We start from the raw sequence: 27,131 nt of genomic DNA, 5'->3' as shown, positions 1-27,131 counted from the left end.
TTATAATGAATAAGTAAGAAAGCAGTCTCAAGCTATATATAGTATTTGGAATTTAAGCTCAAGCAGTAACAGGAAAGCCTAGTCTGTGATTCTTCCTCTGCAGGTATGAGAGAGAAATAAAAAGAAGAAGGATTGACAAAAATGGTAAAAATGTCCAGAAGGACATCCTGGGCATATCCCTACTATTGTCTTTCTCTAGATAACAGCCCCAACTGCCCCAATCCCCATTAGCTGCCTGACCTTGTCAATGGGATTTTTTTTTAAATTATGTTTTTCTTAAATAGATACAGTAAATTACTCGAGAGAAAAAAAAAATGACATGACCTTCCATTACCTTAGTTTTCTACACTTAAAAAGATTTTTAAGTTTCATTTTCTGTGATGTCTCTCATTCAAATGAAAGCAAGAATTCTGTGGTTTGTGGCTTCATCCAGGTGCTGAGAGATGCAGCTTCAATACTTCTTTTGGCTGAGGGAATTTAAATGTATATCTGCTATTAAGGATCCAAGCCATTAGACTAATTTCCATTCTTCATAGGTTGAAACCTCTCTTCTTTGCTTCTCCTTTTTTTCTCAGAGTGATTGGTGCTTCAGACTCACAAAACCCTCTTGTTCTGCTGACCACCTCTGGCCACCCCAGGAATGGTGGCTCTTGTTAGATATGGAAGGGTTAATGAGGCCTTCCATTTTATAAGATGATTAAGCTTGACAGTGTGGCTCACGAGATCACACAACCTAACCCCACAAGTTAATCAGCCACATAACTAACTGCTGCCAAATCCATGCCAGTTAGGATTGCATACATTCATGTCAAGAGGGCATCCATGTGTTCCCATCTGGAACGATTCCTTGCACATTTACACCTCATTCAGCTGAACCTCAGCAATAACACTGTGCTAAAATCAAAGGTGAATTGAAAAAACTGAATTAAGCATTTCCTAGAGGTTACAGGGCTAGACTGCCATACAGCACCATTTAAAGGAAAGAGGAATCCAGACTAAACATCTCCCAAAGAGGGGGAAAATGTGACTAAGACAGAGCATTTGTTGTGGGTGATGTTTCAACAGCTTATTTTATTTCCAGAATAGCCTGGGATATTGCTTGCAAGAATCATAAAATGGTAGTGCAATATATTTATTCTGATAATCCATTCCTTAGATTTGGAATAGGTTATTCTAAGCTCTAGATTTACACAAACCCATACAGACAGGTTTCCATGTTTAGCTACAAAAATCCAAACTCTGCATGGGTTTCACACACTTCTTTAGGTACAGGCATTCACACAGAAAGGTGTGAAATATTACAACCACACCATGGAAGTCTGCATGTGAAGAACTAACAACATGGCTGTGTTTTCAAGGATGTTGTAAAAACACTATGTTCACTACTGCTTCATAGTTGTACAAAGAAGTTAAAAAATTCAACAAAGCAGAAAAAAAAATTGCATGCTTGTGTTGTATGCTGGGCAATGGAATAAATCTCAAAGTTTGGGCTGTATATCAAGGTCTGCTACAGGTTTTGTGTCACACTGTCATTTCCCCACTCTGCCTCTTGTCTTCATAAGACACTTAAAAAATAAGGAAATGGAATATCCATTAGTGAGCTTATTTTATTGTAACACTGCTGAGTACTGCTACTATGTATACAGGCACGATTATTCACATGTAAAAAAGGGATACACTTGTCCCAGAGAACATTAGTGTCTGATTAGATCCTCTGGGGCTACTGCATTCCAAACAATTAATCAGATCCATAGTATCCAAATTGGTCAGGAAGGCTACAGACATTAAAAATGGGAGGTTTTTGGCCTGCAAGCAAACAGAGGTCAACATGAACTAAGAAGACCTGTCATCAGGCCACCCATTAACAGGGATTTCACCATTAATTATTTCCTCTCAATACAAGACTGGTGCAAGAAATAAAGAGCAACTAACATGGTTTAATGAGTTTATTGCCTAAATGTAAACTTTTTCAGTTTGTGCTACATTTTCATGTATTTGGAATCATTAAAAATTAAGTGGAAAGCATCAAAATTGGGAAAGATAAGGATACAGAGAAAAAAGAGGTTAAAGATACATAGAATTGGTAGAATAGTAACAGAGATTTAAGACACTGGCATTCCATATTAACATGTCTTCATTGTATTAACAGTGCTAGAATGAATAGCTGTGCTATTTGCAGGGGCTTTAACGAAAAAGAATGATCATGTTAGCTCAGTCCCTGTGAATAATGTATGAGGCTGAATTCAACTTATTTGCCTCATCTTGCATTCAGTCTAAAACCCCCACAAAATAAAGGACTACACTTAGCATTAAGTAATAATTTCTTGCTTTAAATTCCAAATCGTTATTTCTGTGCAGTTAGACATTGGTTAGAAAATTGCATATGGGATGGTTTTCCATTTATTAGAATTTCCGGATGCAACCTCAGTGTCAGATGGAGGCCAGTCTGGGAGTTCTTCTATTTTACCCATTTAAATCCTTTAGGCCCTCAATGCATTTTTAATAGGCCATAGAAGAATCAATTAAATCTTGTTATTTGTATGCATTACAGGGTTATGCTCTTGTGGGTATATAGCTAGTGTTAATTAACCAAGGAGGAAAGCATTTTGCACTTTTAAATGGTGTAAAACGCTATATTCACAAATTAAGGATCTAACAACAGTTTGGAATGGAAAAGTCTTATTAATAATAGCAATTTATTGCTGAGTTATGGCTTCCAGCTGAAGAATGTTATGTGGAAAAGAAGACTTCATTATCACCTCTGTTTAAATCAACCTATTTTTCTAATTTTATTCTTTTAAAGAAAATTATACTTTATAATCACTTTGAAAACTTTAGCTACCTGGGACAGTAATGACCTTGAAGAAATGAAGTCACCCACTCTCCCATAGCAGACAAAAGACTTCCTGAGGAAAATACCATGGAGTTCTGAGGAATTATTCCAGCCCAGCTTATACTTGGAAAATCAACCTACCCCTGTCCCAACTGGGTTAACTTAGAAACTATATCCAAAAGAAAACAGTGAGGATGAAGAGTAGTAGAAAAGAAGACATTAATTTGCTGTTATAATTTTTCTAATCTACAATGAAAAGGGGCAACAGCAGAGTCCTGTCATCAAGCAACCCTTAGAAAATCAGGCTTGCAAGGATGCCTAATAGTCAATTTTGGCTGCAATGAGTTTTAGCTGTAGCAGGAGAGCAGAAATGCATTTGCATAGCAACCCTGGTAGTACAGGGGATCAGGGGAGTACAATAATCAGGGCAAATGGAACTGAAAGGTGGTAAGAAGGTAGAATCACAGAATATCCTAAATTGGAAGGGACCCACAAGAATCATCAAGTTCAGCTCCTGGCCCTGCTCGAGAATCACACCATGCTCCTGAGAGCATTGTTTAAAATGCTTTTTGAACTCTGTCAGGCTTGGTGCTGTGACCACTTCCCTGGGGAGCCCTTTGTCTACCTGCCTTCTGGATGAAGAACCTTTCCCCTGATATCCAACCTAAACCTTTCCTGACACAGTTCAGGCCATTCCCTTGGGTCCTGTCACTGGTCCCCAGAGAGAAGAGATCAGTGCCTGTCCCTCCTCTTGCCCTCAGGAGGAAGCTGCAGTGAGATCTCCCCTCAGCCTCCTCTTCTCCAGGCTGAACAGACCAGGTGACCTCAGCCCATAAGGCTTTCCCTTCAGACTCCTCACCATCCTCGTGGCTCTTCTTTGGACATTCTTTAATAGTTCAATATCTTATATTGTGACACCCAAAACTTGAGGTGAGGCTGCCCCAGCTCAGAGCAGAGCAGGATAATGCCCTCCCTTGCCCAGCTGGCCATGCTGTGCCTGATGCCCCCAGGACAGGGATGTCCCCCCTGGCTGCCAGGGCACTGCTGGGTCATGTTCCACTTGCCATCGACCAGGACCCCCGGGTCCATTTTTTGGCACTGCTTTCCAGCAACTCAGTCCCCTCTCTGTTTGTACAGTCAGGGTTGCCCCATCCCAGGTGCAGAATCTGGAACTTGTCTTTTGTTGAACTTCATACAGTTGGTGATTGTCCAGATCTCTGATTTGTCTAGGTCTCTCTGCAGGGTCCCTCTGCCTTAGAGTGAGTCAGAAGTGAACTTCCAGTTCACTATCATCAGCAAACTTCCTCAGAGTACCTTTGATATCCAAGTCATTTATGGACACCTTGAGTTAACAAAAGAGAATCAAATGCTGTGGTAACAGATATCTGTCCAGCAGTATGACAGCCCCATCCCCTGCTTTCTCACTGCTGGGGAAAAGCAACTTCTTACTGAATTACTCCTTCTGGAGAGGAGCAACACCTTTACACATACTAATCTGCTGATGAACTTCTTCCAGGCATGGTGCTCTAGATATCCTGCATGAAAGTCCCTGCATAGCTAGAGGCTTTTGCCTTAGTCTTTCTGTGTCATTGACTGGGTAGAAAATGAAGGTTTCTCACAGTGTCCATGAAAAACAGCATCTTGGAGTTGTAACACTGGTCACAAGAGAACTGCAGGACTATGTATGCCTGAAGACCCAAATGGGAAGGGAAGTAAAACTCAGAGGACAATCCAGAAAAACGTCACTGGGATCCTTTGTAAGGAAAAGGGCACTTGGCATATAGTCTAATATTTTTAAAAGGTATTATCATGCTAGCAGATGTTATTAAATGTTGCACATGATGCACAAATTATGGTTACTTTCATTTTGCTGACACTACTCTGCTATTTTATACGACTGATTTTGTTCATTGCTTTGGGCAGGCCATGTATAAAAAATTCTATTCCTTCAAGGCAAGGCTGAAGACAGTAAATAGTTCTTTGAAGTGGAATTTAGTTCAGAAGATATTCAACAATATTTTTACCTTGGAATTTTCATGTGTGTTTTGCTTTACTTGTGTTTCTCACTACAGCCTTTGGTAAGCTCAGGAAAGACTCATTTGGCCTAAGTACTACTATAAATAAGCTTCCCTTCATACTAATATGAGGAACTTTATCTTGTCCTGCTGTGACAGAAGAACAACAGCATTTTCTGGAGCAACTGGCATCCATTAAGGAATCCTATCATTCATCAAGCACAAACAGTTTGCTAAGCCAAGTCCTGTCTGTGGGAACAAAAACATCCCCATATTTCTAAGGAGGCAGAGCACACATTGTCATGTCTCAATAAGGAGCTGGATAAATATTGTAAAATATTGTTTCAGTAGAGCAGATGCTCAAACCATATTGACACCTACTAACAAACTCGGACACCCTGGGGCAAAAAATTTTATTTACAATGGAATTGAATTATCTCTGAATGTATGAGCAACATCCTACCTAAGGCAAAGAATAAGATTACTTTACAATTTTTTTTAAAAAATAAACCAAACCTAAATACAGACCCAAAATTACCTTGTTCCTGAGCATCAGTTTCAGAAAATGAGAAATCATCTACTAATCCTTAACATAAGATGAGAAAGAGCAACAACAACAAAAACCAAATTACAGACATAAACTTTTTAAAAAGCTGTTGTTCTATTTCTAGATATGTGGACAAGTCTGCTCGCAGCTAATTGTTTCAATTAGCACATAGACTGTCATCTGAAAAGAAGATCCAACAGAGGACAAGATAAAGTCTATATAAAGTAAATGGCATGTGTATTTTGTTTTATTTTAAGGAGCAGCATAAAATAGCTCCAGGAGATCCCTCAGGGCTTTTCTAAATTATCATTTCCTAAAAATAGTCACAGTACTGTTGTGCTATAATCTGTGTTTCAACCTGCTGTGTTTTAAAACAGGAGTCCTAGAATCACCATGAAATATCCTTAGCATGAAGCTGCTGGGATAGAGAAAAAGCAAGGTAACATTTTAGGTTTTATATGAACTCCATGAGCATAGGGCCTACGCTGCTGCTGAATCAACTTTTTTGCAGTTTTACAAATACACAGATTTCTCATGACTGTAAAAATAAAATCAGACAGTTATTTTATAGAGTGAGAAAATTACAGGAAGTTTGAGCATTGTAAGACCACAAATGCAGCACAATCCTCAGTAAGATCTAATTATTAGAAAAAACAGCAGACAACATACATGAATCCATGACACTAAAAAGAACGAGGTGATGAAAAAGGTAAAGTTAAGCCGCAAAATCTAGAGTCAGAATGGCACAGATCCTACATTAACTCTCAGAATCATAGAATGGCTTGGGTTGGAAGGGATTTCAAATATCATCTAATTCCAGCACCTCTGCCATGGGCAGGGACACCATGGACACCTTTCACTAGACCAGGTTGCTCAGAGCACATCCTCTTCTACATTTTCTTTTTATTAAGTGAATAACCCCTCATGAAAAGTAAAAAAAAGAAAAAAAGAAGTTTAGAGGCATCAGTTTCCTGTTAAATATTAAGGACAAATAATGAACTGAACATTCATTTACTTTACTGGAAACTCTATCCTTGATTGTTATATTCTAACATACTAATCTGTTCATCCGGACAGTGAGCTGCCGATAGCTACTACAAGAGCCAAAATCATCTGAATTTATTTATTTATTTATTTTGCAGACCACAATTCACCTCTTTCCGGTGAGTAAGTACCCTATTTATAGCTCTTTATTCTTAAATTCAAATTCCTATAAGAGTTCAAACATAAGGTATAAACTGTCTGTGGAGAAAAACTCACCAGAAGCTGTATTAATATTCATTTTGTGCATATTAGGTTCTATATTAAGAGCACTTACAGCATTCAAACAATCTCACTAGCGTCAAGCCTTTGGCTGTCAAAGAAAAAGATCCTGTGTAAGGCAGATAAGCTCCACCAAAGCCCTTATTTGTAAACATAGTGCAGCTGCCAAGTGCCTCAGAATTCTCTTACGTTACCTGATCACGTAGTTGGGAGCAGACTGTAGAGCAGACTTTGTCAGCTTGCAAACAGAATGTGTGTCTCCTGATCTGCAGCAGATCTTTCAAGTATCAAAAATACATAAAGATAAGGTGTTTTTCAAATCCTGCATTTACTGGCTTACAACTTATAAATATTGCTCAAGGCAGCAGCTCCATCCTCCCTCCCTTGCCTTCCTTCTTCTGTCTTTAATTTTAGACTGTACATTATTAATCAGGAAAAATTGCCTCCCCCCCATTTATATTTTTTAAGAGATTAAATAAATCTGAACTATGTCAACTGGGATAGCAGAAAAACTAATTTTTATCACTTACAGGTTTTTTTTGCCAAACTCAAATAATACAGAATACAGAAAAATTGAGGGAGAAATGTTTAAAGCAATTGTTCAACACCTTTGCCCTGTAAAAAACAGATGAAATAATAAATAATAAGGAAAAGAGGACTGACAGTCAGGCATTAGCTGGCAATCAGAAAGGCAACATATTTTTGGTAACATGAATTCACATGTCTTCTAAAAGACACACTCTGATATACACTCTAAAAGAGTGTATATTAGAAGTGGCATGTACAAATGATCAGGATACAGCAGCTCTAGAATAATACATGCTATTAAAAAAAAAAAGTGATAGATCTACCAATAACTTCAGCAGGGACATTTTTACTATAACTTTATTGTATTTTTTTTCCCTATAGCTGTACCTCTGTCTGGTCAGACAACTGTTATTATCCCTTCCCCTGTTCTCCAGATTCTCTCCTTATTCAGGAAAAGAGTACAAATAACATTCCAGTAAATGAGTTCACTGAAGGAGTCTCATTTTGAGTGACTTTTGTCTTTCAAGTGTGACAACAAATTTCACATCTTTGGCAAGCGTGATCACGAGTTCACGCTAATCCTTTGCAAACTGCTCTCAGCAAACTGCCTGAGGTGTTCTGCTCCCATACCCTCAAGCACTGCCTCTCTGGGCACATTTTTCTTTCTCCAACAGTGCTCTACACAGTCTTGAAAGCTGTGCAAAGTGTTTGTGAGAGGGATAGACACAGTGAAGAATCACAATTTATATGATCTAATACCAAAATCTGTCAGTGTGATAAAAAAACATTAAGTTCTGGTTGAAAATGGGTAAATTACTAAATAAATGCAAGTTGTTTTTTTTAGCATAGCTTCATATATCTTAAAAGTAAAGTAAACCATATAAATATTGTGTACAAGGGAAGAATTGTCATCTATATGTGTGGTGGTTCAGCCTAGCTGACACCCACTCAGCCCTGTACTTTTTCCCATTCTGCAAATGGGAGAAGACACAAGAAAGAAAAAAAAAAAAAGATTTGTGGATCATTGTTGTGACATTTTTACAGGAAAAGCAAAAGCTGCACAGATAGGGCAGGCAAAATAAGGAATTCATTCATTACTACCCCTGGCAGAGAGATGTTCAGCCACTTCTTGGCCAGCAGACCCTCAGCATGAATAATGCTTGCTTGCCCAGACAAACAGGATCACAACAAACATCCCCCTTTCTGCTTCTTGGCTGGAGCTGTTCTAGCTGAAGCACACACCCTCTGTGGAGCGCCCTTCTGTCAGGCTGGGTCCTCTGGACAGGTGGTGCTCCTTGCCAGCCTCTTGCACCTCCAGCTTGAGCCTTCTGGATGGAGGTGGGTGGTGGTGGTGGGGAGGAGGGGATTGAATCCAGTAGGTTCCATTTCCCACTCTGGGAATCAAAGTCTTGTCTCTTTCCTCCACCCCAAAAGTGGGAGTGGCAAGAGGCTGACAGAGGACCCTGCCAGGATGGCAGACCCAAACTGACCGTATTCCATTCCATGTGGTATTGTGCTCCTCAAGAAAAGCTCAGGACAAAGAGGAGAAAGGGAGGGTTTAGCAGTGGTGTGAAAGGAGTGAAAGAATATAACTGGTGTAACAAAGACAAATCAGTGACACAGTAGCACACTAAAGCTTGCATTTCTCTGTTTGAGATACTGGATTTTCTTACTCATCTGTTTGTGGTCTTGGCAGACTTTTTGCCTGTGAAAAGACCCTTTGATAAGTTTCATTAAAGTATCACCACAGGAATATGAAATGTTATGTTCTGCCATCAGAATGACAAATGTCTCTTCTTTCTCCTTAACCTTTGAATCCATCTGTACAACACAAAATCAGCATGTCAGCTTCGTGCCTACAAATACTTTTCATCTTTCTGCTGTTTTGTAGCTGGGAAAAGTCTTAGCAACTACCACATCTAATTTGAAAATCAATTTCCAAGGTGGATCTGTGTCTTCTTTCCAAGAGTAAGTTGGATTTCCAACAGATTGAACTCATTAATATGTTTCTTAAAAGGAAGATATTTCAATTCACCTCAATGAACTGGCTTTCTGGGTTCCTAACATTGTTACTGGGTGCTTCTGTATGGGGAACATGGAGAGTAAGAGGCTTTTTGAATGTTTTTGAATCTCCCTAACTTTGAATTTAGGCAATTAATATATAAACAGGAAATTAATAGAAGTCTATGATTATTTTTTTGTAGGGCAGGCCAGAACAACTGAAGAGTCATGCAGGTCGCAATAAGAAAATTTTACCACATAAAACTAGCAATAGCATTGTCTAAGCACTTCTGCAATACCCTTGAACGAATTCCTTGTTCTGCAAGAGTTGAATGAATTCTTTGTTCTTCTTTGGCTGCCTTCATGGCTTTAGCTTTACCTACTAAACTTTATCTCAGCCCTTGAGTTTTCTCACTTCAGCCCTTCCAATCCTCTCTTCCACCCCAGCAGGCGGGAGGGAAGGAGCAGCTGGGGTTAAACCAGACACAGAGCCATGATCTCAGGGGCTGGTGGAGCTGTGGTGGGACAGGTCACAGCACAGCAGTGCTGCCAGGCGGGGATGCAGCAGGCTCCTTTAGGAAGGACAGTGCCAGGATGCTCTCAGGGCTGGGGTTCCCATGGCACCTGGAGGTACACGGGATCACCGTGGGTTTTTTCTGGACAATGCTGAGCAGCCTGGGCAGCCCCAGGTATGTGGCAAGGTCACAGTGACAAGAGAGGTCTGAGGTCACCCTGGAAAGTCTGCCACTGTAATAGGAGACATTCATAGTGGGTCCTCTTCAAAAACACCACACAAGGTGTTTTTCCTTGGGTTATAAATTCCTGCTCTTTGCAGAGATGTAGTGTGACCGGTGTTCAGGAACAGGCCAGGTGGCTGTCATCAAGTCTGACTACAAGCCATTAAAATCACTGAATTAGGGCTGGAGAGAAACAACAAATATTGTAAGCCACTTGACTTAATTAAAAACTGATCTGTCAGTTACATAGATTGAACTTTACATTTCAAAAAAGAGAGAAGGCTCAACAGTAAAAAAAAGCACTAAAAGTATCTTTCACATACATGCAATCACAATATCATGTAGAAATTGATTCTGGATTTAAAAAAGTAGATTTTTTTCCCTGCGAAATAATTCAATTCCCCTGAAATAATTCAGATTGTAGAATGTTCCATAACATTACCAGCAGAAAAGAGTAAAATGTAGCCACCAGGTTCTGGTCTGGGGGAGTTGTCCAGTCTCACAGATGAGAGCCATTGTGAGGTGATAAAAACTTCTCTCTAGGTTCTGCAGTGGAAGAATGTCACAAACACAAAGAGAATCAAATCTCTTTCAGTGCAGAAACTTTGGCACTTAAATCTCTCTCAACCTTTAGTTTTTTATCTCCTGTGGAGTATCTAATTTCTCCTTTAGGAAAGTCAGCCTTTTATTTAAGAAAAGAGTTTGTAAATGCTCTAAATTAATGATACAGTTAATCAAATGCTGTAAAAAAAAAAACTAGGGAAAAACCATATTGTTCCACTTTTGTCTCCTAGGGTTCAATCTGACAGAGAGGGGTTGGTTCTGGAATCCAGTGAAATATGATTTCCTTGTTATTAAGCAAGGAAACATATTTCCTTGCTTGAGAGAAGAAAGGTGTTAGCTACAAATCTAGGACTTTCTTCAACTGAAAAGATTTACAAAGTATACTAAAGTTTCATATTTGCTCAAATACCAGCACTTGCTTTCAGAATCTCTGTCATTTCAAAAACAATTTAGAGACTGCCTGTGGTAAAGTTGCCAGCTAATTCTTTGTGGTACTTAACCCTACATGTCATCTAAGTTTCACTGGGATTTCTTCACTAATTATGCTGTAGTTTCATGCAGGGAAGAAATTCTTCCTGGGTGGTGGACATAGGGTTATTGCAGTTTTGTCACAATGATTTGGGTTGCATACAACAGCCATTTATGCACAGAAGAGTAAAGGCACAACAGTAATACTAAATTATTTCTGCCAAGGCTGATATTTTCAAATAGGAAAAAAATCAGTCTGTGGTGCTTAATGTAGAAGAAAGAGTGCTGCCACAGCAATGTGACATTCTAGATAAAGCCCCCACATTGCTAGTGTAGCTTAGCTGTGTGTTTTGCACTGAAAGCATGTAGCTGAACATGGCTGGCAATCAGTGAAAATTAGAAATAAAATAAGACAAATGTTCCTCACAAAGTAAAAGAGCTAATCTTTGCAATGTATTTGCTTGCAATACTCACTTTGTTCTCAGATTTAAGTAGGAGGACCTATTAACCTGCTTCTCAGCAGTAGAGAAAATTAATCCACCCAGACTAAATAAGGCAATTGTAAATGAAAGGCTTTCCTGTAGATTTGTTACTCTCCTATAACTCTTCAGCAGACAGATGGATACTTACATATAAATAGCAAAATGTGGAGGATGCTGATGTTGCTTGGGACCACAATTCCTTTAGAAGTGTTTAAACCAGCAAGCTATTCTTTTGTACTGAAAGACAGTTGCTATTTTTTCTGTAGGTTTCAAACAAATAGAACCAGCATGAGCTTTGAGGTAGTACTGATTCCTTTTGTATGGAGAGGTTATTTTGCACCAAACACAAATATATGCATCTGAAAAAAAAAAAGAAAACAAACAAACAAAAAAAAAAAAAAATCCTTGAAGGAGGATTCTCAATCCAAAAAGTACAGTGAGATAGTGAGATTGTCTTTTGAAAGTGACCCAGAGAGCTGCAGTAATACTTAACTCTGAGAGGCAGTGTGAACAGCCCTAGAACACAGAAATCAGAAGATCTGGCATGTTGCTCTGCCCACAGAAAGAAAAGCCAGCACACATTTTAACTACACTGGGGCTGAAATGTTGCTCTGGTCTCTTCTTCCACAGCTCCACCAAGGCTATCCCAGGAGACTGTGATTAAAATGTTATTACTCCGTGCCCATTTTTTCATTTGTTGGAAAAAAAATAATGAAAGAGCATTTGTTATTTCCCAATCTTTAATCATTATCTAGCTATGAAAATATCTAAAGATGTTTTAACTAGCCACATTATGTGAAGCAAGTCCTTCCTGCTGAGTTTTATTAATTTGCAGTGAAACAGGGATAATGATATTGCTTGCCTTTGTAATGTGTTTTCAGATCTGTAAATGAAATGTTTAATATGAAAAGCCTAACGAAAATTAAATATTTTAGAAATAAATATCATGTAAGTACAAAAGCATGAAGGTCACATTAAAAATGCAATTAAAACACTTGCTGTAATTTATTTGCATGCATATTAAGACTCACTTCATATGTGTTTTCATGCATAGAGATTTTACCACACAAAGAATTCACACAATTCACACATGACATATTGATGAGCATAGACAGTAGACAAAGTTAATATGTACTTGTTTAAATACAATACACTTCTTTATTTTTTTGCTATAGTTTAAACTTGATGGAAAACAAATAGTGGCTGATATTCCAGTATTAAAATGATTATAGCTGACATTTTATTTGAAAAATTCTGACATTACATAGTGTTTATTTTTAGTCAACACTATTCAAATGTGTAAGGTGAAATAACATTTTTTGCTAATGCTTAGTAAATAAATAAGTATAATCCTGATAGCCATAGCAATAATTTGTTCCTGGACAATTCCTTGTTCCTCCTGAGAGCATCACTTTCTCTTCAGCATCCTCAACTGTAAGTCAACCTGGAAAGTTTACTTCAAAAGATAGTTCTCTCAGCAGCCAAAGTAATCATATTTGCTTTCCTTCATACCTTGTGCACACAGATTCTTTAGCACTAATAATAAGTTTATAAGCCTTTCACTCTATGTGGCTAGCAGTAACCCAGCAGTCTGCTGCCCATTTCCAACAAACTTCAAAGTTCTGTATGAGCTTGACATCTCTGTACTTTTTATCAGGTCTGTTTGAAGTTGGCCAGCAGATTCAAAATGTACAATTTCAAAGAACACATTAGTATAAACCCCACTTCCTTTAAAGAGTATACTTTAAAATACTCCTCCAGCAGGTGAGGACTTTGCATTTGTTATTGATCTGCAATTATGATAAAATCTTAGATGCAGAAATCAGTTTTAGTTTCCTCTATGACACTTGAAATTTTCACACTGCATAGACCATGGCTTCTAAAAAAAAAATTGTATAAATGCTCATGGATGCGGTATCTCAATACAAACGAACTGATGATTCCTCCTTCAAGCAAAACAAACACGCAAAGTTTCAGTCTTCCATAAATGCACACATCTATTCAATCCAGGGAAGTGGATCATTGTGGGTAAAATGACACAATTTCAAACTAATATAGGAACTGTGTAATTTCTAGCAAATTATATTCAGCATTGCAAATCCAATGTAGTGTGTGATACAGTACTTCAGCGAGAATGTGCATTGCATAGTAAATATCTGGGGCTTGTTTTTCCTGGCAGACTTGCTAAGTACTTTCTAATTTCATGCAGAGGAATAAAAGGCCAAAATTAACATGATGATCCCTTCCAATTTAAAATCTAAATGTTGCTTTTGTTTTGGAGCTCACTTTATGTATATCAATACCAATCACAGCTCCTTAACTCATCTGGCACTATTTGTCCCAGTCTTCACATACATATTTAAAGATGTGGAGGAAGTATCTAGGCAAGAATTTACCATGAATAAATTACTATTCATGCAATGGAAAGGTCTATTTTCTGGGGGGTTGCAAGCAGATTTGTTGAACTACCTTCTTGTTCTATTAATGTTGGATTCTAGTTTGATGCTTTTGCAGAATTTGGCTGGGGTAGGATTAATCATTTTCACTGTGGCTGACATGAGGTTGTGTTTTGGATTGTGCTGAACACAGGGTTGATAATATAGAGATGTTTTTGTTATGGCTAAGCAGAGCTAACACAGAGCCAAGGCCTTTTCTGCTTTTCATACTCCCACACTGAGGATGTTGGTGCATGGGAGGTTGGGAGGAGACATAGCCAGAACAGGTGACCCCAACTGACCAAAGGGATGTTCCAGACCATGGGATGTCATGATCAGTGTATAAAATGGAGGGAAGAAGGAGGACAGGAGCAACATTTGGAATGATTTGTCTTTTCTAGTGACCATTACATGTCATGAGGCCCTGCTCTCCTGAAGATGTCTGAACACCTGCCCAGCCAGGGGAAACACTGAATTGATTCTTTGTATTTCTTTGTTTAGGTGCGTGGCCTTGGCTTTCCCTATTAAACCATCATTATCTCCCATGGGTTTTCTTACTTCTACCCTTCCAGTTCTCTCTCCAATCCTGCTGGTGAGAGAGTGACTGAACAGCTGCCTGGGGCTTGGTGGCTGGCCGGGGTTAAACCATAACAATGCTCTTGGAAACTGCCAAAGTGAAAATGGGGCATGAACTTAAAATCCTAATGCTTCCCCTGCACCCAAAAGACCACAGCCCTGCATACATTTTTTTACCATGCCTCAGTAAAAGAATAACTGATGATTTTTCTGGTCAAAACACATTGTTGTGGTGGATTGTATCCATCTTGATCTAGTGCTGTAGGTTCTTCTTGGTTCTATGTGATGCACAAGGACAGGACAAATTCCTAAAAGGAGACTGGGGAAGGAAAACAGAGAAAAATAAGGCATTTATCATTTTATGCTCTTTTCATATGCACTGTCTACTGGATGAAACCGTCTATTTGCAGAAGGTGGTATTTGATAAAATTGCAAGTCACTATGAGATGGCAAGTCAAAGGAGGTTCTGTGTGCAGTTTTACTTGAATGAAAGTTTTAATGATACGTAATTAATTGCTACATAGCTTCGTTCACATATTGCTGTAAGCATTCACTTTTTCCTACATCTCATACAGAAAGTCTTCCTGTATAATCTGGCATCACAGATGATAATGAAAATCAGGCTCTGGGAACACTGAGCTACTACTTGAGTTAGCTGTGAATTTATTCTCAGGCTATATTTTCCTCAATATTTTGGTAAAATTTGTGCCAACGTGAAATAACTTTTTTATGTTCTGTGAGTGTATCTTAATATGAAAGTGATAGGTTATGCAGAGGAAAAAAGACTCTGGAAACTGGTACTAAAATTAATTGATTGAATTAATTAATTGCTCATCTTTCAGTTGCCATGATCATCTATGAGACAGAGACCAAAGCCTTTGTCTAAACCCAGTTTTGGTGTTGTTTTTTTTTTCTTTCCATCTTCAAAAAGAGAACAAATTATAGACATACACTTTGCATGCAATGACATTTGGGGCATTTTTATGTATTTTTACAAAAGCTAGGATGACATATTTTGTTGATTTCAGTGTTAGATTCAAAACATAAATTCAAGACACTACACTTACAGGTAACTTCATGCATGACAGCTGTGTAAGCTCCCTTGGTAGTCAATGGATATCTAATCAGAAAACTTGAGCAAGTTGAGAGTTACTCAATTAACCTCATGATCATCTAAATAGCTCATTAGTCTTACTTGACTTTAATGGACACCTATATACTGAACACATATGTGGAGACCTGCATTTTAGACAGGTAAATGTGGATGTTTGGTCAGCTCTGTGTGGTTCAGCAAAGACTATTCACAAACCTGTCTCCCACCTCACCCAGGAAGAAGATGGTAGAGCAAATTTCTGTTCTTACTGAATGGAGACCCTTGACAAACCTAGATGGAATGAGTTATTCCCTATTATTCTGTCACTCCAGGAAAAAAATTAACCTTGATCAGATTACTCAGATAGACTAGAGATGAAAAGATCTTTTAAGGCTCTCGGGCCCACAAGATGCTAACAAACATGGGCTAAACAATAACTGAGAAATCTATGCTACCATAACCTCCATTCTACTCCTAGCTGTGCAACAGCTACAAATTTGGAAATGTTTTGTAATCTATCTTTGATGAATACAGAGAAGTTTTCAGCAGGGATCCTCCACAGGCTTCCCCTGAATAGTCTGACTAATAGTGCTGCATCTTAGAAATTATTCCCCTATGAATTATGTATGAGTTGTGGTGTGCTTTCCTTTACAAACCTTTAGGGTCACTGCATAAGTCTGCCATTTCTGTGGAGTCAGGCAAACTCCAGCTCTAGGTTGCTTTTAGAGAATAATTATCTTCAGTCAAACAGTTCAGAAAAGGAGTAGATCTATGATCGGGGGTACAAACCAATTATGACTTGTTATTAGCCTCTGCTTACTACACATCCATCTCCAAACCCCCATTGGTTTGAACTGGTCTGAGATGAAACTCTACTTTGTTTATGATTTCAAGTTTGTAAATTATTTCTGTCTACATGAAGCTACTAGAAGTAAATTAGCAATGGAAAACTAAAAAGGTGCTGAATTTTTAGAGCTTTAAGCAATCTTGTTAAACCCTTCTCTAACCCTTGACAGGCTGCCCAAAATCAGATTGACTTCAGTGGAAACCTGTTTCTGCTCTTTCCAACAATTTCTCAAGAGGAAAATATTTCTTCAGAGTGATCCAGTTCCCATGAGTTGGTATTTTCAGTGGGTAGTGTCTTAGCCAGACTGAGCCAGTATCATGTGTGTCAGCTACTGGCAGACAGGCTGCAGGTTAGTTTGGCAGGTAGAATGATCTCTGCAGAAGGTCATGGTCATTGTCACTGTGAGGAACTCTAATCCAGGTGCTTCCTCACTGTGGCAAGAAGGCACTAGGGCAGAACTGAGGGGAAATAATAAGTTTGGTGTGGTGATCTTTGTGCATTCAAGTGCTATGGAAAGAATCATGAAGAAACATCCCTTTCAGTATGTTTTGAGGACATGCAATGAGTTAAAGGGAATTTGGCTCACCAGTATTTTAGAGCAGCCCAGAATAAAATCTGTGGGAGGTAGCAATAAGATTTTTCTTTTTTTCTTTTTTTTTTTTTTTCCCCAGAACATTTCCTAAATACCCATTGAGAAAAAGTACACAGTGAGGTAAACAATCCCACCCTACAGCACAAGAAGAAGGCAAGGTAAGATAAGGTGAGGTAAGAACAGTTTTATTACAGTGATTGCTAGAATTGGCACAGAAAGCCATGGGATTGGGATTTAGAGACAGGCACTGTGGAATATGAGGACACAGCCTCACCTTATAAATTCAGGGAACTCTGACAAATAGAAACTTTCTGATTCACAAATCAGAAATTGTTTCTTTGACACGGCAAAAGGTTTTATCAGAAACTAAGTTACTTGTAGTAAAACAATCCCTGTCTTCTGCTATCCCACTTTTCCTCCTGTCTGAATCTCATTTTGCTAACTAATTTTGCCTCATTTTTGTACAGAAGATTTCAGGGAAAGGCATATTGCTGCAGAACTGCCAGTGCAACTTTCCTTGTGAATATCTGACTTGTGAAGCAGCTCCTCTCAAGGGAACATGGTTTAATTTATACACCAATTAACAGTGTAAATTAAAGCTTTACTGTTCATCCTCTCTCCAAAGATTTTAAGTGCCAATGGAGATTTCATTCTGAACAAAGATGAAAGGATTCAGAGAAGAGCAGAACAGATGAGAAAACCTCCAAAAATTTAAAAAAAGCAAGCGTATAAAACGCCTTGAGTGCAACTTGCTGTAGCTGGTTTGAATTGTCCCACTTCCACATAGCTGGCAGGCCGGGACAGAACTAGCTAGAAAACAGGTTTTTCTTCAATTGAATGTTTCAGATTTTATAATCTTGAGTTCCAAATTTGGATGGAAAGCCAAATAGTTTCTACAAGCCTAAAATTCCAGCTTGGCAAGTTCAAACCCCACTGTTTAATTTTTGGACCTAGGATAGGAAGTCTAAGGATGAATTTGTATTCATTTTTGATTTCAGATAAGAAGTGATAGTCAAGCAAATTTCCCAGTTATCCTCCACTTGCTGCATTTTGAGTCATGCCACAGAGCTCTGAGACAGAGCACACAAACTGGATTCCTTTTGGAAATTGATTTTCTGAAATTAAATCAAAGGATGTACTCTTAACATGTGCCAAACAGTAGTGAGCCTCTAGTGCCCAGGATTGGACTAGGGCTAGTCCAAAGCAAATGTTGGAATATGAGCTTTGTTATTATTTTCTTCCTTCTGCTCCTACTGTGCACATGACACCTTAATGTTGACTCAGTCTAATAATCTAATTCACTGACTTTGTTTTTCCATGCATTGGTGCCAGGTAAATATAAGAGGAACATTTTTATGAATAGCAAAAGTGAGGACTGCTGCACAAATCAAAACTTGAAGAGTGGAAAGAAGAAATAAATGGGAGGGGAAAGAAGAAAGGGTCTCCTCAGAGCTCCAAATAGCACTGCAGACCTTGGAAGCAATTTGCAGTGGCATCCAGGTGTGGCGGCTGCTGGGTACCAACAACCCTGAGTGCAAGGTAAAACCTCTCCTATTTCTGCAGTCACCCAGGGTGCTTGGAAGGCCCCTGAAGCAATGACAGACACCTGAGCTAGCACAGCATTTGCTTCTTACCAAGTCCACAAACAGAGTATTTAATCCCACAATCTCACCAGAGCCTTATTTGATGAAGAGAAAGTATGAACTGCCTCAAATTTGTGGCAGCATGCCAGAAGAATTGCAGATATTGGCTCTTGGTGCATCTTAATGCCTTCACTTTTAGTAATAATGACCATATACTCTTCCAAATTCCTAAACCATGGAAAAAGATATACACATATTTTTTATAACTCCCCAGTATGTGAGGTCTTCCAAATTTCTTAAAATGAAGGATCTGGAAGGTGCAAGAAGGAAACAGGAGGAAAAAAATAATTACTACAAATGTAACAGGGATTCCTTTGTAGTAATTCAAGAAGAAAATGTAGATAAAGTTCATTATTTCTTCAGTTACAGAGCTACATCAAGTTCCTTTAAAGCACTGTCTAAATCATGCACAAATATGAGAATCTGCTTCTGCTGTGTTACCTTATCTAGTAGCTTGCCTTTAGGGTGCGTGGAAGAATTTATATCAGCAGCTGAAGGAATCTGATGTCAGACATAAATCACAATATCTGTGTTTCTCTTTGCTAATGTGGGATTTAGATAGAGTTGCTCTATCAAATTTTGTGCTAATAATTTAATAAAGTTTATCTCATCTATTGACAGTGACAGTCTTTAAAAGCTATTATGATAAAAGCTATGCATCTGTATATATTCTTCCCTGTAATTCAGCAACAATTTGCTAATGTTGGTTTATCAACACAAGGTATATCAAGAGATATGTTCTATCTGCACAAGGCTATTTAGCTTTGCTTCACTGATAGTCCTGTGAGAAGACACCTCCTTTCACAATCCAGCTTGACAGAGGCATGTGGTAGAAGCTGCATATCTGGCTCACAAACAGCATTTCTATTTACAACATTTCAGAATTATATAAACTATTTACTTATGAGAAAATAAAACAAAAGCAGTGTTTAATTACCAGCGACCTGAAATTGTTTTGCAAAACAGACTTCCATATCTCAACCTGAAAGAGACTGAAACATGCATTATTTGACATGCAAAAGCAAGCCACAAAATAATGTGATGTGATGTATGTCACTGTGTAACTGGTGTAGATTTCTTGAACTCTGAGGGATGATTTAAACCAATTTTTACCTTTTTCCTAGCAGTCATAGTACACTATTTCGCAGAATCTTCTGAATTTTCATGTGTTGCTTAAAGCTAAATTTGAAATTGCATCTGTTATGCAGAAGAGGTATCCAAATTCAGTGAGGAAGGAAATTAGATATTTCACATATTTTGTGTGAATATATCTCATATATTTTAAGCTTTTTCTCTAATCTTTTTTTTGTTTTGTTTTCTTGCCTTTATTTGGCATTTTCTTCCCTGGATATATGTTCATTTTAAAACCCACAAAATTCTTTAAATCATTTTCCTACTTTGTTATATCCACAGGCTGATTTTGTCTCCAATGATTTTGTCAGGTGATCTATCATGAAACATATTCCAAATCTTCTCAGGGAAAGTACTTTTTTTTCTTTTAAGTGTCAATCTTTCAAAACATTTCTAGATTCCTACCAAAGAAACCCTAACGCTTAACTAAATCTGTGTTTTTAAATCTGTGTTTTTAATACCAGACCAAATTTCGAATGTGCTGTATAGAAATAAAACATTGTAGAGTTTTGAGAAACACAGGTCTACTGGACAAAATAATGTTAGCATTAGCTGGAACAAAAGTGTCCAAATAACAAACAATACTCAAACTTGAATATGCTTTTAAATGCTGAACTGAATGAAGATTCTTTTGTAGGTGACATACAATAACACCTGCAATCAGAATTTTCATTATCCTGTTGTCATCTGTCTTGAAGCAAAAACTGCCTTGGACAATTTTAGGATTTTTAAAAATATAAATTAAATGTATCAGCAAATAAGTGCATATTTTATTGGTCGCTATTCCACAGACCTCCACTGTTTCTGTGATACAGATTAAAGACTGTTCTTTTAAACAAGAAGTATCTCAAGTAATTTTATTTGGCAGTTTGACATTTATGCTATCAGTATTAACAATCATGTTTAAGCTGAGTGCACTCTAATACATCTGCTATGATAATTCACTTTTTACACTTCGAAAAGTATGTATTTTTCATCATTCATTGTCATGCTTTAGTAAGATTTTTGACACATGATCCTACAGTTTTTTAAAAAATTCTGAGAGGATTTGTCCCATGAAGGTAAAAATAACATCAGCTTGAGTGTTGTGTTGGATTTAGGAAGCCAAACTCGGTTTTTTTTCATGACACTGCCACACCAGCCATACTAAACCAGTTTCCTCTTCAATCTTGCATTCAAAAAAAGTTCTGTATTATTTTACTTAAAAATTAGGAACTTTGCATGCCCATGTCTAAGTCTCCAAAGATTTCAGATATTAAGACTGTCACACATACATTAATATTTCCTGGTCCATGGCCCAGCCATAAATCTGCATCAGATTCCCACTACAAACTAAAGACTTCTAACTATTTTCTTATAAACAAGTAATAAAATTTAAAGTAGTGAATTTTGCTTTCTAACCTATAATGGATACAAACATTCCTTGATAAAAACTCTTTACAGATACAACATGGTGTAACTCCCACTGGAGTTAGAGACATGATTTTATTTAATCTTACAGATACAGCATATAATCCATATTTATTTTTTCAAGGCAATTTGGTGTCAGTAATTTTGAATTTTTCTTTGTTAATCTAACTTCACTGAAACTGCCAGTGACTTGTGTTCTATAATATAGAAATGCACAGCTGGACTCCATTTAATTTATCTGGAGACAAATTTCTGGTTTAGTGGAAATTCCTTCAAAAGGGAATTTCACTGCATGAAATGCCCATCTCTGCCAGTGTTTCCTTGTCGATCGTCTTCTGCTTCTCATTTGCTTGGATTTGTAATACCTGTGAAAAAGAGGTGATGGAGAAAAAGGGTTTCAAATTGACTTCAAGGATATTCTACTTTCTAGATTTTCCAGAGGTTATCATGGAGCTAACAAAAAAAAAAAAAAAAAAAAAAAAAAAAAAAAAAAAAAAAAGTTATAGGGTAACAAACAACATCCACTGGTACTGAGAAATGCAAGAAATTACTGATCTTGGTCTGTCCTCAGTCTGATCATCTCTGCATTTGGAAGATGTTTGGTGTTGATAATGTAAAGGTTCACTTTCTTAACAAACAAATTATGTGGAATTTAAAAACATGCCCATTGTGCAGGCTTAAATTACAAATGTATCTTTACAATCTATGTATGCTCAACACACACCTTTCTTCTTTATCCTCTTTTCATCTTCCTCCTGCTTTCTTCCCTGGAATTTGACATAACCAGTGGCCTGACTACTTTATTACTATCCTTCTGGCTGAGATTTGGTACATAGAAATGGCAATCCAAAGTTTGTTTTGAAATCACTTTAATTGGAATGAGAAAAATCTTGTCATTAATATTCCATTGCTGTTGCAAGAATGGGTAAAATATGTAATATAGCTTGTTGCACCTGGGGACAACCTTTTGTTTTTCCCCATAATTTTAACCCAAAACCTACTCTTTATTTCTGTATTATGATTCCCCTACAAGAAATGGAAAGATTAAAGTAAGTTTAAGCTTTTCCACTCTTCTATTGATTGTCAGTGCTTCTGACCAGGAAAATATTTTTTTCCAACGTGCCTGATGTACAGGAATTAGCTGGGGTGTAGCTCATAGTCCTGGCTGCCCTGAGGCAGTGCAGCATCTCCCCAGCTCTCTGCTGGCTACACAGCACCAGGGAAGAGAAAGCTGAAAGTTTTTTCAGCAACACCTCCAAGAGGAGCAGGAGACAAGACAAAAGCTTCTTTAAATACTGACACCCAGTCTAGTTTTATTGCTATTAAACCGGGATTAAATGCTGAAGGCTAAGATATGTGGGGAAAGTTCTTCCAGAAGCTGGCAGAACCTAGGACTAGGAACAAAAGAGTTTTTAAAATTTCTTGCTTTTAGCTAAGGTTAATGGTAGTAACTCACCATGTCTCCTGAAAGTGTCATGAAGAATCTTCTGTAAGAGTGTATTAACCCTGCATATGCAACATAAACTGAGTCAGGATACCAAATGGAATATGGAATTGTTGCTTGAATCAAATACTATTCAAGACAACAAACTTTGAGCTAGTCTGGCATTTGTGCATAAAAATCTTTCCCCAGTCAATGCATTCCAGTAAAAGTGAGAAGCTTTTTTAGAATTACGTTACTCTTAAATAAAATTGAAATGAATGCCTGTTGAGGCGCATAAGCAAGCCACTACATACCCTGCCCTTTCCAATGAAGTGTGAGGGCCTTAATTGCTGCTCTTGTATTCACATATCTTGGCTGAGCAACACTGAAAGCTTTTGGATTTTGATTTTTTAGGTTTCTGAAAAAGGGAGATAAACATAAAAACACAAATAGTTTATGAGGATGTAAACCCCAAACATGAATTGTGCTGCTGAAATGACAAAGGCAAGATGAAAAGAAAAGAAAAGAAAAGAAAAGAAAAGAAAAGAAAAGAAAAGAAAAGAAAAGAAAAGAAAAGAAAAGAAAAGAAAAGAAAAGAAAAGAAAAGAAAAGAAAAGAAAAGAAAAAAAAAGGAATTACCACCCAGAGTACTCTGAATTACCCAGAAGTTTCGGGTTTTTACTGTTGGAGTACACCAGAAAAGCAGCTACAGAGTTTTAGCCAATGTATAGCAGTGACAGTGGGAAATTTACCAAGAGGTATTAAGTTATTGTAAAAACCTGTAAGGAATATTGTGTATTTTCCAAGAAAGGTTTATATACTTTGATCTTATTTCCATTACCAACAATCTGAAATATTTAATAGCAAAATTGATTAGGCCAACTCCTTGTAGTACAGGATATGAGATATGAGAGTGAACTACTGAGCTATGACAACTTGCAAGGGTGTACTTTGCTCCATTCCTGCAATTAATTTTTCTAAAAGTAAAGTTTCAAGTGATTCTGAGTGTTGCAACCTAAATCTAAATTCACTTTCTACCCATATCTGTGCTGCATATGCAGCATCTGTGAATATTGGTACTGTAACTAATGAATCATTGCAGCATGAGAGCATAGTTGGAGCTAGAATTGCTCTCTTGATCACTTTGATTTGCTATGAAATTACATTGGAACTGGACTGACACACAGCTTGCCTGGTAAGTTTTAATTATACAAGTGAAAAAGCAGCAAACTTTTGCTGATGCTGAAAAAATTAAGTGGGCCAATTTGAATATTTTTAAATGCCTCAAGGATTAACTTACTGAATTACTCACAAGGTCTTGAGATTCTGCTGTTAAAAACCTGTTAAACCTTGGTCTGTAGAAAAATGAAACTCCAGATTTCCTGTTCACACTCCAGAAAGTCTTGTATAGTGGCTTATTTATGCTGAACCTCTTTAATTATAAGGTCACGGATTTTTATGGTTGTATACATCAAATAGAATATTCAATTTACATCAAACACTATTCTGCCAAAAAGGATGAATTAAAATGAGCTGGTTTTCTGCCTGAATTAATACTAGAAGGAAAACTACAAAAAATGGTCCCTGAAAATCAGAAAAGGTAGAAACAGGATTAAATCTGTCAGCACATCTGGGAACAGTCCCAGAACTAAATGAGGTCAAGCAGGAGTACTTTAATAGGTTTCAATGTGTTTTGGATCAAGAGTCTTTGCTTATCCCTTCTATCAGTGAATTTTTGTAGTTTTTGACTGAAACCTTGCTTTCAGCTCTCCCTGCCTTGCTTGCCTGTACATAAAAAGTCCAAGTGAGGTGACACCTGAACAGCAGCATCTGCTGCAATGTTTCTTGCTAGATGTGGAAAGATCCTTTTTTACTGCAAATAGAAGTTGTGCTACAAGAAAGCAGTCAGTCTAATCTGACTTAATCTAAACTAATCATTTAGATTTCAAGGCATACCAGATTTTCTGAGTTCTGCTTCTGGTAACCCAGGAAGAGTCAAGAAGTTGAGTGATTTGACCAGGCCTAAATTTCAGTAGAACCCCAGAACTAAGTCTGGGGTTTTTCTTTCCTAAATATATGTCTGTAAGCTTACTGTCTACATCTGACTTTGAAATTTTTTAATTTTTTTCTCAGTTTGTAGATATTTACAGAGAATATTTTTTATGGCATGGTTTGCACTTCAAGATGTTTGTCTACTTCATCTGATTCATCTGGGGTTGTTTTACCAATTCCTAAAGGAGCCTTATGTAGCCACCACTGATTTGTGCTATTCCATACAAATTTAAGTAATTAATTCTCTGCTAAATGTCTTTTCACTTTTAAAAGTGAGAGATTAAATATGGAAGGTTACTTTGGAAATATCTATTGCCAAAATGAAAAGAGTAAAATAGTTGCAGCCAGAAGGGACCTACAATGATAATCCAGTCCAACTGCCTGGGAAAATGCTAAAGCACATTATTAAGTGCAATGTCTGAATGCCCCTTAAACACTGTCAGCTTGGGGTGCCCACCACCCCTCTAGGAAGTGTGTTCCCATAGTCAAACAACCAGAGTGCTTGTTCAGTTAGTTGCATACATAAATCTACTCAACTCTCCTTCCCAAAGGATGGCTAAATTCATGTTTTCTGCTTCTCAGAACAATACTGTCACCTGCATGTAAACATGATATATGTTTCTTTTAGAAAATGTTCCATTTATTTAATAGGACTCCAAAGTTGCTGGTTAAAACAATATGTGAGCCTCTAACCAATGAGGATATGGGATTTTTTTATTCTGATTTCTGGTTTAAAGTCCTTTAATTTACATACACAAACAAAACACACAAAGTTGATGGCAAACCCTCTCAGATTTTGGAATACTTTGGAGAAAGTCTGCTGTAAACTTTCTCACTGTTACTCCTTTGACATTAACTCCTGCATTGCAGGGAAGGAGACAGAAGGCTTGTGAAATACCTACTCCCACCTACTGGCACATAAAGATTGCTTATGAAGACTAGTTGTGTTTCTCATCTCTCTGCCTTTGGCAAGAATATTTTGAAGATTAAGCATTTCCCCCAGTATAAAGATACCTTTGCATCATGCCATTGCTTCTAATTTCAAACAGTGCTCTAGACTGTTCATCACAGAAATTTTAATGTTCTGTACATTATGATAATTTCCTTTTGTTTCCTATTAATGTGAACCACCTTCACTTCAAACTTTCTACTAGCAATTCACCAGGATTTCTCTAAATTCAATGTCATAGATTATTCTATGATTTCTGAACTACTATTTTAGGCCAGATGCTCTTCTCAAAAGTGCATACTCAGGAAGAGTCAGCATTTCACTAGCTTTCTTAACTCATGCTGTTTCTTTATTCCAAAATTAGCAATGTCAAAATAGCTTCCGAGTAGATCTACTAAAAGATGATATTGCAACTGGGGAGACCGAAGAACAACCAGAAGCCTCACTGGAAAAGATAAATGAAAAAATAAATTAAAAAAAAAAAAAAAAAAAAAAAAAAAAAAGAACCAAAACAAAAATTATTTCAAATATGCAAGTGCAAGATGGGTACAGACTTACAACATTACTGTGCTTCAAAGTTTTGAGTAACATGAAGGTACTTCATTCACATGTTTTCCTAAGACAGGTTCATAAATAGTGTCAAGGTCATTCAAGGTCAGGGAATTCATATGTTCAACCACAGCTTTGATGAAATCATGAATCTGACAGGAGTGGATTAATAGTAACCAGAGGCATGTATTTCAACATTTCTTATTTTAAATGATATCAGAGCAACAGAAGATCACAGCTTAAAATTTTATTGTGGTTAATTTTTCCCATGAAGCGAAGAACTAAAAACCCAGTAATCTATTTGCTATAACTGAAGAGGTTTTGCAAAACCTTTTTTGTCTGAAACTCCTCTGCATTTATTCAAAGCCAATGTGGAAAGACATGATGACCACTCAGAAATTAAAAACAATTTAAAAGACTTTAAATTTTTTTTTTTAAAAAGCCCACTTACTGTAAAGAAATGTTAAGATGTTATCTCATCCATTGATTGTCTTTAATATTTTTTATTATTAAAGATTTTGAGAAAATAAATTGACAGTGTTGCCTTTATTCAATATTATAAGGTATTGGGGGGAATGCCAGCAAAATAAGGTAATAAGATAACATAGTTGCAAGTAAAATGTGCTATAAACCAAAACAATGCATCTCAGAAAGAAGGCCTGCTTAGTATATGTCATAAAAAGAGCTAGGTTTGGTTTCTTCTTGGAACAAGGGAAAAAAGCAACCTCATATCCAATTAAAATAAATTATGAAGAAGCATTTACACCAGAGAGAAACACAAAAAGTCATATCAGAAGAGGTGAATAAGTGATGAACTCCAAACTCTACAGGCAATTTGTAACATTAATTCAGGCAAAAATAACCAAAATTAAATAAATGAATGTACAACAAGGGTAGAGATTGTGCATATTCTAAAAGGAAACATTAAAGAGGCTATAATATTTTTTGGGGAAGGATAAAAAGGAAGAATGGAAGGGAAAAAATTTTTATCTC

This window comes from Fringilla coelebs, assembly GCF_963513975.1.
Source record: "Fringilla coelebs genome assembly, chromosome: 2".
Lineage (NCBI taxonomy): Eukaryota > Metazoa > Chordata > Aves > Passeriformes > Fringillidae > Fringilla > Fringilla coelebs.
This window is presented reverse-complemented; position numbering follows the sequence as displayed.